Below are 16,198 nucleotides of genomic sequence, written 5' to 3'. Positions count from 1 at the left end.
CTGCTTAAGGAGAGAGGGAGAGCAACACCCTGCTCCAAAACATATGCAGCACCAAAGGGGAATTCGGAACTTGATAACTGATTGGTCATTGTCACTTTAAATTAAAAGATGTATGATTAGGGAAATGCCAACAGTATTGAGGAAAGAAATTGAAAACAGACCCCAGAGACTCCACAGTGGGAAACTCTGATATGTGCCTCAGTAGAAGGCTTGGGTTTCAGGGAATCCCCAGGTACTACCACATTTTGCTATTCTTTTACTTTAGAAAATCTATGCTGTGAGTGCTCAAATTTGACTAAGTTAGAGGGAATTAAATAAAAATGAAGGGTTCATATGTCCATGACAAGGACATAGAACGATAGTGATTAACTTGCCATGATTTTCATGGGACATTGCTTCAAAGAATAAAAGTACAGACTGGAAGCAAGAAGTCCATGAATCCAAATTAATTTGGACCATTTTGGGGAAGAAAGGTCAGGTGAATTCAATGTGGAACGCATCTGTTTTAGATGCCTCCCTGTGCCAAGACAAGCATGGGCCCCAGCAAGTCACAAATAGAAAGAGGGACACCTTCCCAAATACACAGCAGAGATGTGTGGAGCATCAAAATAAAAATATCCAATCCAGAAATAGAAACATTGTAACTTTGAGGGGATAAATTATTTGAGTTGCATGAGGATTGACCTAATCACTACTAACAGTAACAATAATATCTAGATCTTATTTTGCTCAAAATTTTTTCAAAAATTCCTCATTATTCCTGTAAGAGCATGACGTATCTATTTCATCCTTAATCAATGCAGTTGTATCAAACAAAAACCAACTTAGATATCAATGCTGAATCCAGACACTAGTGACTTACTCCTTCACAGACACAATTAGTGGGACTGAAAGACTCTAAGACCCATCCGCTATGTGTTTTTGTTTTCTTCCACCCAACATAAAGTTCTCTACCTATGTCCTAAGATTTTAAATATCAGGTACACAGTTAAGTTCTTTCCAGTGACGTAAGAATAAAATAAAATAAAGACATAATATTAGGTTTGTTTTAAGATTAGAGGGCTGTTTTCAAGCATGAAAGGTCATATGATAAGGTCCAAGGAAGTCATGGAAGGGGCCCAATAGCATGATCTGTGCTGAATGATCATCAGCCTCCCCTACTGTGACCTCTCCTGTGACCTTTGGTTGTTCTTCCACAGTGCATACAGCAGGCACCCTCCCTGCTCTGCCCTTCATCACCAGGAATCCATCAAGGAACTGCACCATGGGCAAGGCTCTCTTTCTGCAGTGACAGGGAAGAGGAATGGGACAGGATTCTCCTGTGGTGCCCTGTGTCCACGGTCTGACAGCCCAGTGCAACCAGGCTGCAGTCTTTCCTATCTAACAACAAGATCAAGTAGCATAATTATAAAGTTTCTTCTTTACTGTAAAATAATAATAAATGGGTCATGCATTTTCAGAGTGGGACAATGCACAAGAAATGAAACTGATGATAGGGAAGATGTTGCTCACCCCCTGAGCCTGGGAAGCTCTGAGCGTCAGTCCATGGTGCTCTGGTTTCTGGCATTGTCCTCCTCATCGTTATCACCACCAGAGTCTTCATGGTGCTTAGGAAATATTTTTTCTATTCATTCTTTCTGTTTTTTTTTTCTTTTTTGGTACCAGAAATTGAACTCAGGTGTGCCTAGCCACAGGACCATAGCCTTAGCTCTTTTCATTTTTTGAGACAGGACCTCCCTACATTAATTAGGGCCTTGCTAAGTTGCTGAGGCTGGCCTTGAACTTGCAACCCTCTGCCTCAGCCTCCCAACCCACCAGGATTACATACACACACTGCTGCACCAGGCTAGTGAACACTTCTGAGGACACATTTTGTACCCTATGGGAAACAGAACCAGTGTGAATGGAGAGCACATTTTAAATAAGATATCTAATACCCTAGTAAAAATAAAAACATAAACTTTTCAAACAAGATGCATGAAAATTTACATACTGAAAACTCCCATTTGGATACTCAAACTGTGATGTTTGTCCTTCTGATAGAGGAACAATACTTGCCATCTTTCTTCCAGGGTCCCAAGGCTCCATCTGCACCTACTGGGTTATACTGCTTCTCTGCTGACTCATGAAAAAGAAGTGCACATGCCAAGACCCACCCATACCTGGTGCCCAACAAAGACTCAGACTCTGTGCCCAGCATTCCCATGAATATACTGTCAGCTGGGAGCTTCCTGATGCAGAATCACAGCAGGAGACAGAGCCACGCAGCTCACTGGACAGGAACCATGCACTGAGGGCTGCAGGCACAGGCTGACTGTGGACTAATAGGATCTTGGAAGCTCAATGCATAGAGTTCATTATTGAATTAACTGGTCCATGCACTGTGATCTCCAAGGATTTCTCAACATTAATGCAGGAAGACAAAGAAAAGAAAATGAAGGTCCACTTAAGATTTGGAACCTAGTTCTAATTGGGAGGGACTTTATGTACTCAATTTACTGCTCTCACTTCTGTGTTTTAAAGATAATCAGATTTTAATGTCTATTCTCAGTACAAATATGCAATATAAATATAAATCACAAAACATTGCTATTTGAACTTAATGAGCATATGCTTTAGTTACATTTATTTGGCCATTTTTTTAAATGAAGCATTCAGTCATTTAAAAAATAGTGGTTCTCCTGCTCAGGACAATTGTCAAAGGACTCTGCAGGATTGGAATGATGAGAAACTCTAAAGTGTGTCTCAGAACAAGCTTGAGGGTCTCCTCTCACTCCCCTCTGTTCCTACTTTACTTTTCCTAGGCTCATGGACATGTCTGCCATTGTTCTTGAGTAACTGAAGTTTATAGATGCTGTTAAGGAGAAGTATAGGGCTTGTGTTTCAGTGACCAGACAAAAACAAGACCTGTTAGTCAGTGAAAACCAGCAAAGGGAGGATCTACACTAAAGGGACATTCAATCAAAGGAGAAACTAAGTCAAATTAAAAACCAGAAATAAATCAAAATGACAGGGAATACAAAACATATCACAATAATAACATTGGATGTCAACAGCCTAAACTCATCAATCAAAAAACATAGATTGGATTAAAAAGCAAGACTCAACAATATGTTCATGGGCAAAGACATTTTCAGGCTGAAGGTGAAAGGATGGGCGGAAAACTTATCACTCATATGGATTCTGTATACAAGCAGGGGTTTCCATTTTCATCTCAGATAAAGTAGAGTTCAAACCAAAGTTATCAGAAGAAACAAAGAAGGACATTTCATACTTCTTAAGGGAAGTATATATAAGCAGGACATAACAATTATAAATAGTTGTGCCCCAAACAATGGAACATCTATGTACATTAAACAGACTCTTCTCAATTTCAAGAGTCAAATAGACTACAGCACAACAATACTGGGTGAATTTAACACACCTCTCTCACTGCTGGACAGATCTTCAAAACAAAAACTAAATAAGGAAACTATATAACTAAATAATACAATCAATAATTCAGACTTCACATACATAATCCATCAACAAATGTATATGCTTTCTTCTCAGAATCACAACTCTTTCTCTAAAATAGACCATATCTTATGCCACAAAGCAACTCTTAGTAAAAACAAAAAGAGAGAGAGAGAGAGAGAGAGAGAGAGAGAGAGAGAGAATACACTACATTCTATCAGATCACAATGGAATAAGAAATCAATGATAAAATAAAAAATACAAGCTACTGTAACAAATGGAGACTAAATTATATACTATTGAATGATGAATGGATAGTAGAAGAAATCAAGGATGAAATAAAATTCTTACAAGTAAATGAGAACACTGACATATTATATTACAATCTCTGGGACGTCATGAAGGCAGTAGTGAGAGGAAAGTTTATTGCATTGAGTGCATTCATTAAAAGAATAAAAAGTCAACAAATAAATGAATAAAACTATGTCTCAAAGCCCTAGGGGAAAAAAGAAGAAGAAGAAATCAACACCAACAGCAGTAGAAGACAGGAAATAATTAAAATCAGAGCTGAAATTAATGAAATCAAAACAATTGAAAAACTGACAAAAAAGTTGGTTCTTTGAAAAAATAAATAAAATAAACAAACCCCTGGTCATTCTGACAAAAAGAAAGAGAGAGAAAACTCAAATTGCTAAAATACAACATGAAGAATAAAATATCAAAACTGACATGTCTGAAATACAAAAGATAATTAGAAGCTATTTTGAAAATTTATATTCCAAGAAAATAGAAAATATCAAAGACATTAAAACATTTCTAGACATATGATCCACCCAAGTTAAAGTAATGAAATAAAAAATATCATCAAGAGCCTACCAACCAAGAAAAGCCAAGGACCAGATGGATTCTCTTTTTTTTAATGTTATAACAGTCACATTTGTAACATAGTTTTATTGCCTTGGTTAATTGTATTGTTAACCTACTATAGATGAAATTATTTAACATAGAACAGTGATTTCAAGTTTTCAACTTATTTTGAATATATATTTTTTGTTTTGGGTGGACACAATATCTTTATTATTATTATTATTATTATTATTATTATTATTATTATTTTATTGATTAAAACAATGACAGCAGAATGCATTGCAATTCTTATTACACATATATAAAACAATTTATCATAACACTGGTTGTATATAAAGTATATCGGCACCAATTCATGTCTTCATACATGTACTTTGGATAATGATGTCCATCACATTCCACCATCCTTGCTAATCCCCTGCCCCCTCCCTTTCCCTCCAACCTTTCTGCCCTATCTAGAATTCTAGATAGGATCAGATCTGCTTTGCAGACTCCTCAGTGCTCCATTAATGTCCCTGTTCCTCAGGCTGTAGATGAAGGGGTTCAGCCTGAAGGTGACCACAGCTTACATCACTGAGGCCAATGCACCCTTTTTGGGAGAATGTGACACAGCTGAACCAAATTATTCATCAATGCCTGTTCTATAAAATAAACAAACACAGCCAGATGAGAGCCAGAGATGGAGAAGTCTTAGTACTTCCCTCCTAAGGACGGGATCCTCAGAATGGAGGACATAAAATTAGTAAAAGAAAAGGATCCTGGAGATGGGGAAAGGCCATATGTGGCAACAAAAAAAAATACTTGAATATGTTATCAGAAAAGGTGTCAGAACAGTAAAGATTCAAAAGTTGAGAAGGATCACAGGGCTGGGAATGTGGCTCAAGCGGTAGCACGCTCGCCTGGCATGCATGGGGCCCGGGTTCAATCCTCAGCACCACATGCAAACAAAGATGTTGTGTCCACCGAAAACTAAAGGAAATAAATACTTTTTAAAAAAAGGATCACAGAAGAAACTAGAAATTTCCACATCCTTGAAACTGGTAATTTGTAAGATCATCAAATTGTGCATCTGGGAGTCCAAAATACTCAGAAAAAAAGACATCAAAATTGAGAAGCCACATAGGTGAGAATTTATTATAACTGGGTAATGCAGAGAGTGACAGATGGTCACAAACTGGTCATAGGCCATCAGAGTCAGAAGCATATAATCCATACATCCAAAAATGGCAAAAAGAGACATCTGCGTCAGGCAGCCCACATGCGAGACAAATTCCTTGTGAGTTTGAATGTTCACCAGCAAATTTGGGACAGTGATGGAGATGAATTCGACGTCAGTGAGGGACAGGCTGGAGAGCAAGAAGTACATGGGAGTGTGGAGGTGGGAGTCAGAGCTGATGGCCAGGATGATGAGTAGGTTCCCCAGCACTGTGACCAGGAACAGGGACAGGAGCAGTCCAAAGAGGAGGGGCTGCAGGTCTAGGTCAACTGAGAGACCTATGGGGTGGAATTCTGGGATGCATGTTAAATTTTGTACTTCTTTATGTCTCAGACATCTTTTAAGAAAGCAATGAGAGTGAGAAAAAGACTACATCAGCAGGCCTCCCTGATTCTGTGTGCATTTGAATTCAAGTATGCACCACAAAGCTGCTCACACTAGAGATCCACATACCCTCAACATAGTTCTCAGTAGTGCAATACCCAGTCTTGCACATTCTTTCACTATGGCTCTCTCCATCATTCACTCCTCTTTCCATTCCCTATTTGAAGACATTAAACTGAGCAAAGTTAGAAGCCCAGGAGTAGAAGAGAGAAGTTCAAGAAGATAATAAAATATAGCCTATGGTTTAAAGGAAAACAGAGATTAAGAAATGACCTTTCAAGTAAGAAAAAGCAATCTTCATGAAAGTTAATTAAGAACCAGGACAATTTACTTCATTTTTGTGTATGTAACAAAACAAACTTCTTTGACTTATTCTATTTAAGATACCATTGAGGCTCCATTCTCTAACAACTAAATTAAGGGTGATGGGTCACTGTCAGAAAGCAGGTTATGAGCCAGTTCTCTTGAAAGGGTTTCATCATTTGTTGATTTTTCTCACTTCTCTCCTCTGTGAGTTTAAGATTTCTGTTCAAAAATTATGTAATATGAAACAAATATTCTTGTCTTTGGCACAATTCAAATGTCAATAAATATGATTGAATTAAATGCACTTAATCAATAGTAACACTGACTATTAATGTGGCAAAAGTAGATGATATTAAAATTACAAATGATAGGAAATACTTTTCAATAGTTTAATTTTATACAGGCTTTTTTTCTATTCATACAATATCTGGAAAATATCTGATATTCAAAATAACACTTTGTGATTTTTCTCCCTCTGACCTGTTAAAACTGCTTCAGGGTTTGGTGATCTCAGCTCATCAAGTTCAAAATATAAGATCTGAGCACCATGGGAAGCCCTAAAGCTCTCTCTTATTTCCAACCATCTTATTTCCACTTTATGGATATCTGGTCATTCCTTATGTGTGGATTTCAGCTCTCTGTCTTAAGCCACATGATGACAAATCTGGTTTGTTATATGTTAGTTCTCACTGTGCTTGAATTAGATAACAATTCATAAAAGGACAGTACAAGAACTAACGTAAACACTTCTGGGGAATTTTCAAATTTTAAATATAGGAAAATAATTACCTATCTTGGTTCTCATAAGAAATTATGTTTTACCTTTCCAATTGTGTATCTAGTGGTTGTGTCTCATTTATTACTATATCCACTTGTGGATATTTTAGTATATCCATATAATGTGACATCAGATCAATACCAATTTAATCAACATATCTGCATTTGGAGGTCAGGGGTCCTTTTTCACTAGAGTTGGAAACCAATGTCTAACAACATCCTGGCACATAGAACAGGCTCCATGAATATTACCTATTCTTATTGTCAATAATACCCTCTGCCTATATGAAAGCATAAGCATTTGATAATACTTGTCTCAGGACTAACCTTGGATAGAAACTGTACAATTATCTAAGAAACGTGAGTCTTAGTATTTCTTCCTGATTCCATTCTCCTGCAAACCTGTCTCCCAAACATACTTATTATTATGAATTGAAAAGGTGTAATTTTCTGTCAATGTTTTCTATGTCAGTATTCATTTACACATCCATCTAGTTTTTCATTAAAATCCATCTAAAGAACCTGTTGTCTGCAACACAATACCCATTGCCCCCCAAATCTACTAGTATAAATTAACATGAAGTCTTAATTCCATCTGTGAAGTACATTGATAGACTTCAAAGTCTCTATTGGATGCAAAGTGTCACCTGAAGAATGGACATTGCTTAACTGGACAGTTTATTAGTATGGCAACCATTTCAAAACGCTTCTGCCTCTCTCCATGTCACTCAAATAAGAACTTCTGTATAAGATATTGACACAGTAGAGGTGTTTGATTTTCAATGGGAAAAAATGCATGTCCAAATATACTATTAATGGCTGCATTTATGTCACTATTAAAAATAACTGTTATCATGTTTACCTTAGTCTTACTATGTATCATCAAAACATTGAAACACTGCTGCACCCAGGCATATTCTCTACATGATAACACCTGAAAAAATCTTGTCTTCTATAAAGGATAGTATTTCCACTTGGATCCAGCAGAGGAGATGGTGCCCTGGGCTGGGTCAGAAAGGCCACAGCTCAGTCCCACCACAAGGACCTGCCAATGTGTGCACAGTGTGTGAATCCCTCCATCTCCCTCACTCACTGCTTAATGAAAATAGGGAAAATCACACCCATCTCCAAAACACGGGGCGACAAAGACAAGGAAGGAAGGTAATAAATTTGGTCATTGTGATTTTAATTTTAAGAATTCCATGATTAGGGAAATATCAAAGTTATGGAGGAAAGCTATTTTCAGGTGACACTGGAACCTTGAAGGATGTGGAATCTGATCTGTGCCTCAGTTGAAGGCTCAAGCTTTAGGTGCCCCTTATGTTTCTGCTTAATTTCCTTTTTAAACTCATGAAGATCTGTGTCATGATCCCATACAAGTTGACTATTGTAAATGATATTACAAAATAATAAGGAGGACCTGTAACTGTGATAGGGACACAGAAAGACACTTTAAAGTTGTCATTGTTTCCACAGGGCATGGCTTAAAGAATGAACAAACAGACAGGAATCAATAACCCCATTAATTCAGATTGATTTTGGCCAATTAAGGTAAGGAAAATGGGGGAGGGGCAGGTTTCAGTGCTCAACAGACTTGCTCTAGCTGCCTCCCTGTGCCAAGCAAAGCAGGGGCACAGGAGTCAGAATAGAAGGAAGGAGATGTTCTCCCCCAGTACAGCGCACATGCATCTCCAGGGTCTATTTAATCCTTACTCACTGAAGGGGTGTCAACTAGAAATCAACCCAGATGACAATGCTGAATCCAGACACTAGTGACCTGCACAACTTCACAGACAGAGTAAGTGGGACTGGCAGACTCTGAGACCCATTCACTACATGTTTTTATTCTTTCCCACTTAACAGGAAGTTTTCAGATTATGTCCAGAGGTCTTAACCACTGGCAAACCTCAGGTACATTTTTTAAACCTTTCCAGTTTCATGAATGAAATAAAAACCTGACCATAGGTTTGCTTTGAGTGTGAAACAACTTTTTACAAGCATGGAGGAGCATGTGGTGAGCTCCAAGAAGGTTCTGGAGGAATCAAAAGAGTCTGATCAGTGCTGAATTATTATCAACCTCCCCTACTGTGATCTCTTCTGTGACCTGTGGCTGTTCTTACATGATGCATGAAGTAGGCACCCCCCCCACTTCTCTGCCCTGTGGTCCCCAGGAATCCCAAGTGGAAGAGCACCACTCTATCTGCAGTGACAGGGAAGATAAATGTCAGGTTGGCCTTCTGATGGGACAGGCTACCATGGTTCTCCTGTGATGTCCTAGGTTCATGGTCAGACAGCCCAGTGCAAACAGGCTGCACCCTTTCCCACCTAACAATGGAGTACATGTTACAGAAGTAAAACACATTTTTTCCTTTTTCTATATACTAATAATAGTGTGGACACATATAACAAAATGAGATGGTGCACATGAAATAAGACCAAACACTCTGCTCAGCACCTGAGCCCGGGAAACCCGGCACACCAGTTCATGATCTAGTCTCCTGTCATCCCCTTCATCATCCTTATCATCACTACCTAGTCCTTTCCTAGAGCTTAGGAAACACTTCTGAAGGACTCATTTTGTGCAGTTGTGGGTGAGATTTCTGTGTGAATTAGAACCAGTGTGGGTGGAAAGCACAGTTTGAATAAGATTTCTCATCTCCCCACCTGAAACAAAATCTTGAACCCCACAACCCCAAGTTGAAGCTGCATGTGGTGTCCTCCCTTCTGGATACTCAGTGGTGAGTGTCCTCATGCTGAGGTAAAACTACTTCCCCAGTCCTTCCCATATCCAAGGCCCCCTCTGCACTTACTGGGTCACGTTGCTTCCCTGCAGTGTCATGACCAAGAAGTGCTGATCCTGAGACCCTACCAAGTGTGGAGCCCAGCAAAGGAGCAACTGTGTCCAGAGGAACAGATTGTGTGCTCAGGAGCTTCCTGATGCAGATACCCCAGGAGGAGGTACAGACATGCAGCTCACTGGACAAGAACTATCAATGGAAGGGCAGCAGGCACAGACTGTTATGAACTATGATATGACCTTGGAAGATCAGTACACAGAGCTCATAATTAAACTAATTGGTCCATGAAATCCCCATCTCCAAGGAGTTCCCATCACTAATGGAGAATACAAAGAAAATGTATGTCCACATGAGTTTTGGACTCTAACACTAATGAGGAGCTAAGCTGTATGTTCAATTTACTTCTTTCACTTGTACATGTTTAAAGATACATATTTAACATCCATTCTTATTAGGATAAAGTATAAATAACAAAAATATGCTCTGGGAACCTGAATAAGTCTACCCTTAAATGGCATTTATTTAGTCATTATGGTTTTTGTGTTTTGTGTTTTTTTTTTAATTAACCATTCAGTCTTCAGTTATATAGTGGGTCTAATGATCAACAAAACTGTCAAAGGACATTGTAGTCTTAGAACAATGTGAAACTCTCTAGAGCATCTCAGGCCAAGTTTTAAGAGTCTCCTGTCACTTCTGTTTGTTCTTACTTTGGTTTTCCTAGGCTCGTAGACACCTCTGCCATTGTTGAAGGTTGTAGATGTTCACAAAGGGAGGTATGGGCCCTGTTTAAGGGAAACACAAACAGGAGCTGCTCAATCTTGTCTATGACTCTGGAGGACATTCCTGAGTAGAATGAAGATACAGACAGGAGAGCACTCATGTGTTGAAAGACCACTGAGCAAAGCAAAACTGTTTGTAGAGAAATGGCCTATTGAATATTTAATACATTTTCTAATATATATAATTCAAATATATAATATGATATATATATATATATATATATATATATATATATATATATATATATATATCTTCTGTGCCTAAAATGGTGTAAGTTCTTGGGTATCAGAAAAGAAAGACAGATGGTCATTCCACCCCAGATATACAGCATATACTTATATAAGGGGAGTATGAAAATATAACATTATAGAAATATCAAAACAATAAATTCATGTCAAAAACATTTCCCTTGAATACTATGAAGTTTAGCCTTTCCATATGAATAATAACTATCTAACATTTTGTCCATATTTTGCACCTTCATCAAATATCAGTCACATAGGTAATACACATTTTCAGTTTAATGTGGATTCAATGACATTCTATCACCTATAAATCACCTTGGATGACATTGCTGAGTATCATAGACACTAACAACCTGCCAGGTATTCAAGAAAGAACCAGCTGAGACAACAGAAGCCAAAATTAAAATTTAACTCTCTGGTTCTGATGCACTAATCTCTTCACTGTTTTCCAAAAATCAGAGATTTGTAAACAGAATTCAGAGTTCTTAGCTGCAGGTACATATCGAATACAGTCTTATTCCTTTCCAAGTAGTAATGAAATCCTGACCTGCTTTTGGTCTCCTATTTAAATTGAGTGAGCTGATTATCAGCACACAGGAGGATGTGGCAGCTGCAAGGGTGTCCCAGAGAGGGGGACACAAGGAGGTCTGTCTTGCATTATCTGTGCCCACTTGACCTTAGATCTTTGTCTTATATCAGCCAATCTTCCATAGCTGGTGCAACTGATGCCATTGGCTTCTCTGTCCTGGAATCCACCAGAATTACCACAGGGAAGTACACAGAAAAACAGGGTCCTCTCCTGGACTGACAAGAATGTAAAACACAAATGGATTGTGGAGGGGACAACCTGCCAGCACTGTCCTGCCAAGATGCCATGTGCCTCAAACCCACAGTGCATTTCAATCATAGCCTCAGTTAGTTGATCTAAACAGCTAGCACAAGTTACTTAAAACTCTGATCCTCTCAATTCTGTGAAATAAAATATCATGGTCATGGCACTTATGCCTTGTGAAGATTTTCAGACAAATTTAAACAATCTGCAAATAGCTCACACTTCAGGCACTCAGGGATCTCTCATTGAAGGAACATATGTTGGTGTGCTGTCCTCATCCAGGTCCACCTCCTCCTCCTGACCTACATAGACATCTCTCAGTGCTGAGGACAGTGTGAAGAGCACATTCCCTCCATGAGGATGACAGTGTGTGGTAAGAAGGATCAGTTTGGGAGGAAAAGAAAACTGTAGTGACATTGCTGCCATGCTCACCACCACCGTGGATGTCACACACATGCCTCCATGCTCAATCCCCATGACTGACACTGTGCAGTGCTCTCCCCTCTGGGCAGCCACACTGCATGTTGGTCCTTCCTCCATCCTCACCTCCCTCAGCAGTTACCTATTTACCCTGGCTCAGGTGGTCGTGACTAAGGAGAGTGGATTCCACATGCCTGGTACCCAGGGGCCTCCCACCTCAACTTTAGGGCTGACATCTGTGCATGCTCAGGTAGGGGCTTCCTAAGACACAACCAGGGTGAGAAGAAACACAGGATGCAGCCCACCTGACTGGAGCCATCAAGCTGAAAGGCTGGAGGCACAGGCTGTCATTGACTATGGTGTGACCTTGGAGGCTCAAAGCATAGCACTCCTGGCTGGCCAATAGGTGAGCACATCACAAACTAAGGACTTCCTAACAGCAGTGGTGGAAGAATAAGGGTAGAAAATGAACATCAACTGGTTATTTTCAGTAATTCTTTGTGAAAAAAGTCCATTTTCACTCTTGGATTCTTTAATTAATTTTTAAACATAGTAGCTTCCCAAGAACATTTTCATTATGGCATTTTAAAATTATAAATATTTGTCATCATCAATAGCATAGTTTAATGGCATTAAATATAGACTTTGTTGTGATACAATAACCATCATCCTTCCCCAACATTCTTCATATTACCAATATTAATCCTTGAACCCAGTAGGAAAACTTTCCAAATTTGCCACCCAACATAGTGTGCGCCATTCTACTATGGAACTCGCTGGGAAATTAACACATAAGAAGCATATTGACAGGGCCAGTTATTTAGCTTTACTACATTTTCCCACACACATTGCAACCAGACCCCACAGGGACAAAGATCAGACTGTCCACCTCTGCAGCCTCCTCAAGGCCCTTTTAATATCCTTGTTGCTCAGGCTGCAGATGAAGAGGTTCAGCATGGGGGTGACCACAATGTACATCACAGAATCCACTGCATCCTTCCTGGGAGAGTGTGATGCAGCTGAACCAAGGTACACTGCAATACCTGTTCCTAAAAATAAGCAAACACCTGCCAGGTGAGAGCCACAGGTGCAGAAGGCTTTGTACTTCCCTCCTAAAGAGGGGATTCTCAGAAGAGAGGACATAATTTTATAGTAAGAGAAAACGATTCCTGAGATGGGAAGAAGGCCATATACAGTAGCAATAAAATACTTGCCAATGTTATTAGAGTAGGTGTCAGTGCAGGAAAGATTCAGAAGTACAGAAGGGTCACAGAAGAAACTGGAAATTTCCACATTCTTAAAGTTGGTAATTTGTAAGAATCATCAAATTGTGCAGCTGAGAGTCCAAAAGACTCAGCAAAAATGACACCAAAATTAAGAAGCCACAGAAGCGAGAGTTCATAATGACTGCATAATGCAGGGGGTGACAGATGGCCACAAACTGGTCATAGGCCATCACAGTCAGAAGCATATAATCAATACAGACAAGAATGGTAAAAAGAGACATCTGTGTCAAGCATCCTACATAGGAGATGATATCATTGTGAGTTTGAATGTTTACAATCATGTTTGGAACCCTGGTAGAAATGAAACCAATGTCAGCCAAGGACAGGTTGGAGAGGAAGAAGTACATGGGAGTGTGGAGGTGGGAGTCAAAGCAGACAGCCAGGATGATGAGCAGGTTTCCCAGGATGGTGACCAGGTACATGCACAGGAATAGTACAAAGAGGATGGGCTGCAGGTCTGGATCCTCTGAGAAGCTCATGAGTAGGAACTCAGAGACACGGGTTAAATTTTGTGCTTGTATGTTTCTTGGACACCTTTTAAAAAGTAAAGAAAGTGTTTAAAAATACATAAAACAGGCACCCCTCATTCTGGAAACATTGAAATCAAGTTTGCTCAGGAAGGTGCTCAAGATTTAGGTCCACACACCTTCAACAATAATTCTCAATAGTGAAAAACCCCATCTCCATCATCCACCCCTCTTTCCATACTCACTTGAGAGACATTGAACTGAGCAATGTTAGAAGTCCAGAAGCAAAGGAGGGAATAAATTCATGGTCACAATGAAATATTGCTTATCTTTAAGAAAAAAGGAAAGTAAGAAGCAGTTTGATATACCTCCTTTGGTTCTAAGGCCTTTCAACAAAGTCCTTTTACAAGATATTTAAGACTGCATAAGGACTGCTTTTCCTGACAACTAGATCAAGGTTGATGGATCATAACAAGAAAGCAGTATGGTCCCATTTTTGCAAAGGGTTCTCATCATTCTCATTAGCCTCCTTTGTTCATTAAAGTTTTCTAATTAAAAATTAAGTAACATAAATAAAAATCCTATCCTTGGTGAACTTTAAATTTGGATAAACACGATTACATGAATAAAATTGCTGACCACAATGTGGCATTAGTGTGCACTGTAAATGTCAATGATTTTAAAATCATAGACTGTAAGAATCTCCTTTGAATAGTTTTATTTTATGCAGGTTTATTTTATCAACCCATATAATATCAGCAAAATATCTGTTATATAAATGCCCCTTGATTTTTTTTTTCATTTTCTTGATTCTGTACTCCATCTGGCTTGATAAAACTGGATCATAGTTTTTTGATCTCAAACCATTAAGTACATTGTTGATGATCTAAACACTAAATAAAGACTCAAAATTCCAAGTTTTATTTCCAATCTACTTATTTCTTCTTCATAGATTTTCTGGTCAGTCATTCCTGACACATTGATTTCAATTCTCCTATTTAGGCTACATGAAGTACACTTAGGTTCATTATTTATCATTTCTCACTGTGACTGAATTAGATACAGTATGAAATAGAGTACAACAAGAAATAATGTAACAACTTCTTGGAAATCTCATTTGTAAAAAGTGGGGTAGTAATTACCCACTTTGTATGGCTGTCATCAGAAAAATTTTTTAACAAATCTTTCAAGTGGCATAACTTGTACTTCTACTTGTGCATATTTTAGGATATCTAACATAGTGATGTCATTACAACACTAATTGTATCAGCATATCCACATCTGAAGTTCTCAGTGGTTCTTTTTTATACCACAGCTGAAATCGACTATCTAACAATATCCTAGTGTATAGAACATGCTCCGTGAATATTGCTTATTCTTATGATCCATAACATCATCACCTATATTAAAACATATGAATCTGACAATACTTCTTCCAGGACAAACATTGGCTAGAGATCTGAATTATTACATAGGAAATTTGAGTCTTAGTATCTCTGCCTTTTTCCATTCTCCTCCAAACCTGTCTCCCAGACACAGATATTGTCTTGAAGTGGGAATGTGTAAATTTTCTCTTGGTGTTTTCATGTCAGAATCATCTACTTTGCAGTTTTCCTTTACCATGTCGCCTTAAAAGTACTTAAAAATACTCATCTAAGTATTCTGCAAAACAATACCTATTGCCCATGAAATATGCAAGTTTACATTAACCTGAGAATGTACTCTGTGAAGTACATTCACCTTCTGCAAAGTCTTTATCTGATGCAAAGTGTTATCTGTTGAAAGGACACAGTCTTTTAATTGGATAGTTTATTAATTAGATAATCATTTCAAAACCCTCTGCCAATCTCCATGTCACTCAAATAAGAATATCCAACTCCAATAAATGTGTTGGTTGGGGCTAGGTGATTGATTTCCAATAGAAAAGTGCATGTTCAAATTTGCTACTAATAACCTACATTTATGCCCTTCAAGAACAGCCAGTATCACCCATAACTTCTAAATCCTAATATGTATCAGGAAAATGAAGCGTCACCCCCATGTAGTAATAATCTCTCCTTGATGAATCCGTAAGAAAATTTGTCAAATTCAGGAAATACTCTTTCCCTTGGATCCAGCAGAAGAGATCATGCTGGAGTCAGGAAGGTAGCATTTCAGACCCACATCCCACCTGCCAGTGTGTGCACAGTGTGCGAATCTCTCCTCTTCTCCCTGCTCACTGCTTAAGGGAAACACAGAAAATAACACTACCTCCAAAGGGATATTTGAAACTCAACAAATGTTTGGTCATTGTGATTTAATAAAAAAATTCCATGATTTGGGAAATACCAGCATTATGGAGGAAAGCCATGGTCAAGGGCACTG

General features: G+C 38.6%; 1 pseudogene; it reads right to left on the bottom strand.

The window, feature by feature from the left end:
* Positions 1–12,957: 12,957 nt before the first annotated feature.
* On the bottom strand, positions 12,958–13,648 carry LOC124080420 (olfactory receptor 7E178-like; annotated as a pseudogene).
* Between the last annotated feature and the right edge of the window lie 2,550 nt (positions 13,649–16,198).

This window comes from Marmota monax, unplaced genomic scaffold (genome assembly GCF_021218885.2).
Source record: "Marmota monax isolate L192 unplaced genomic scaffold, Marmota_monax_Labrador192_F-V1.1 WCK01_AAM20220418_F8-fsc01687, whole genome shotgun sequence".
NCBI lineage: Eukaryota > Metazoa > Chordata > Mammalia > Rodentia > Sciuridae > Marmota > Marmota monax.
Note: the sequence above shows the minus strand (reverse complement) of the source record. Positions and strands in the feature narration are given on the sequence as shown.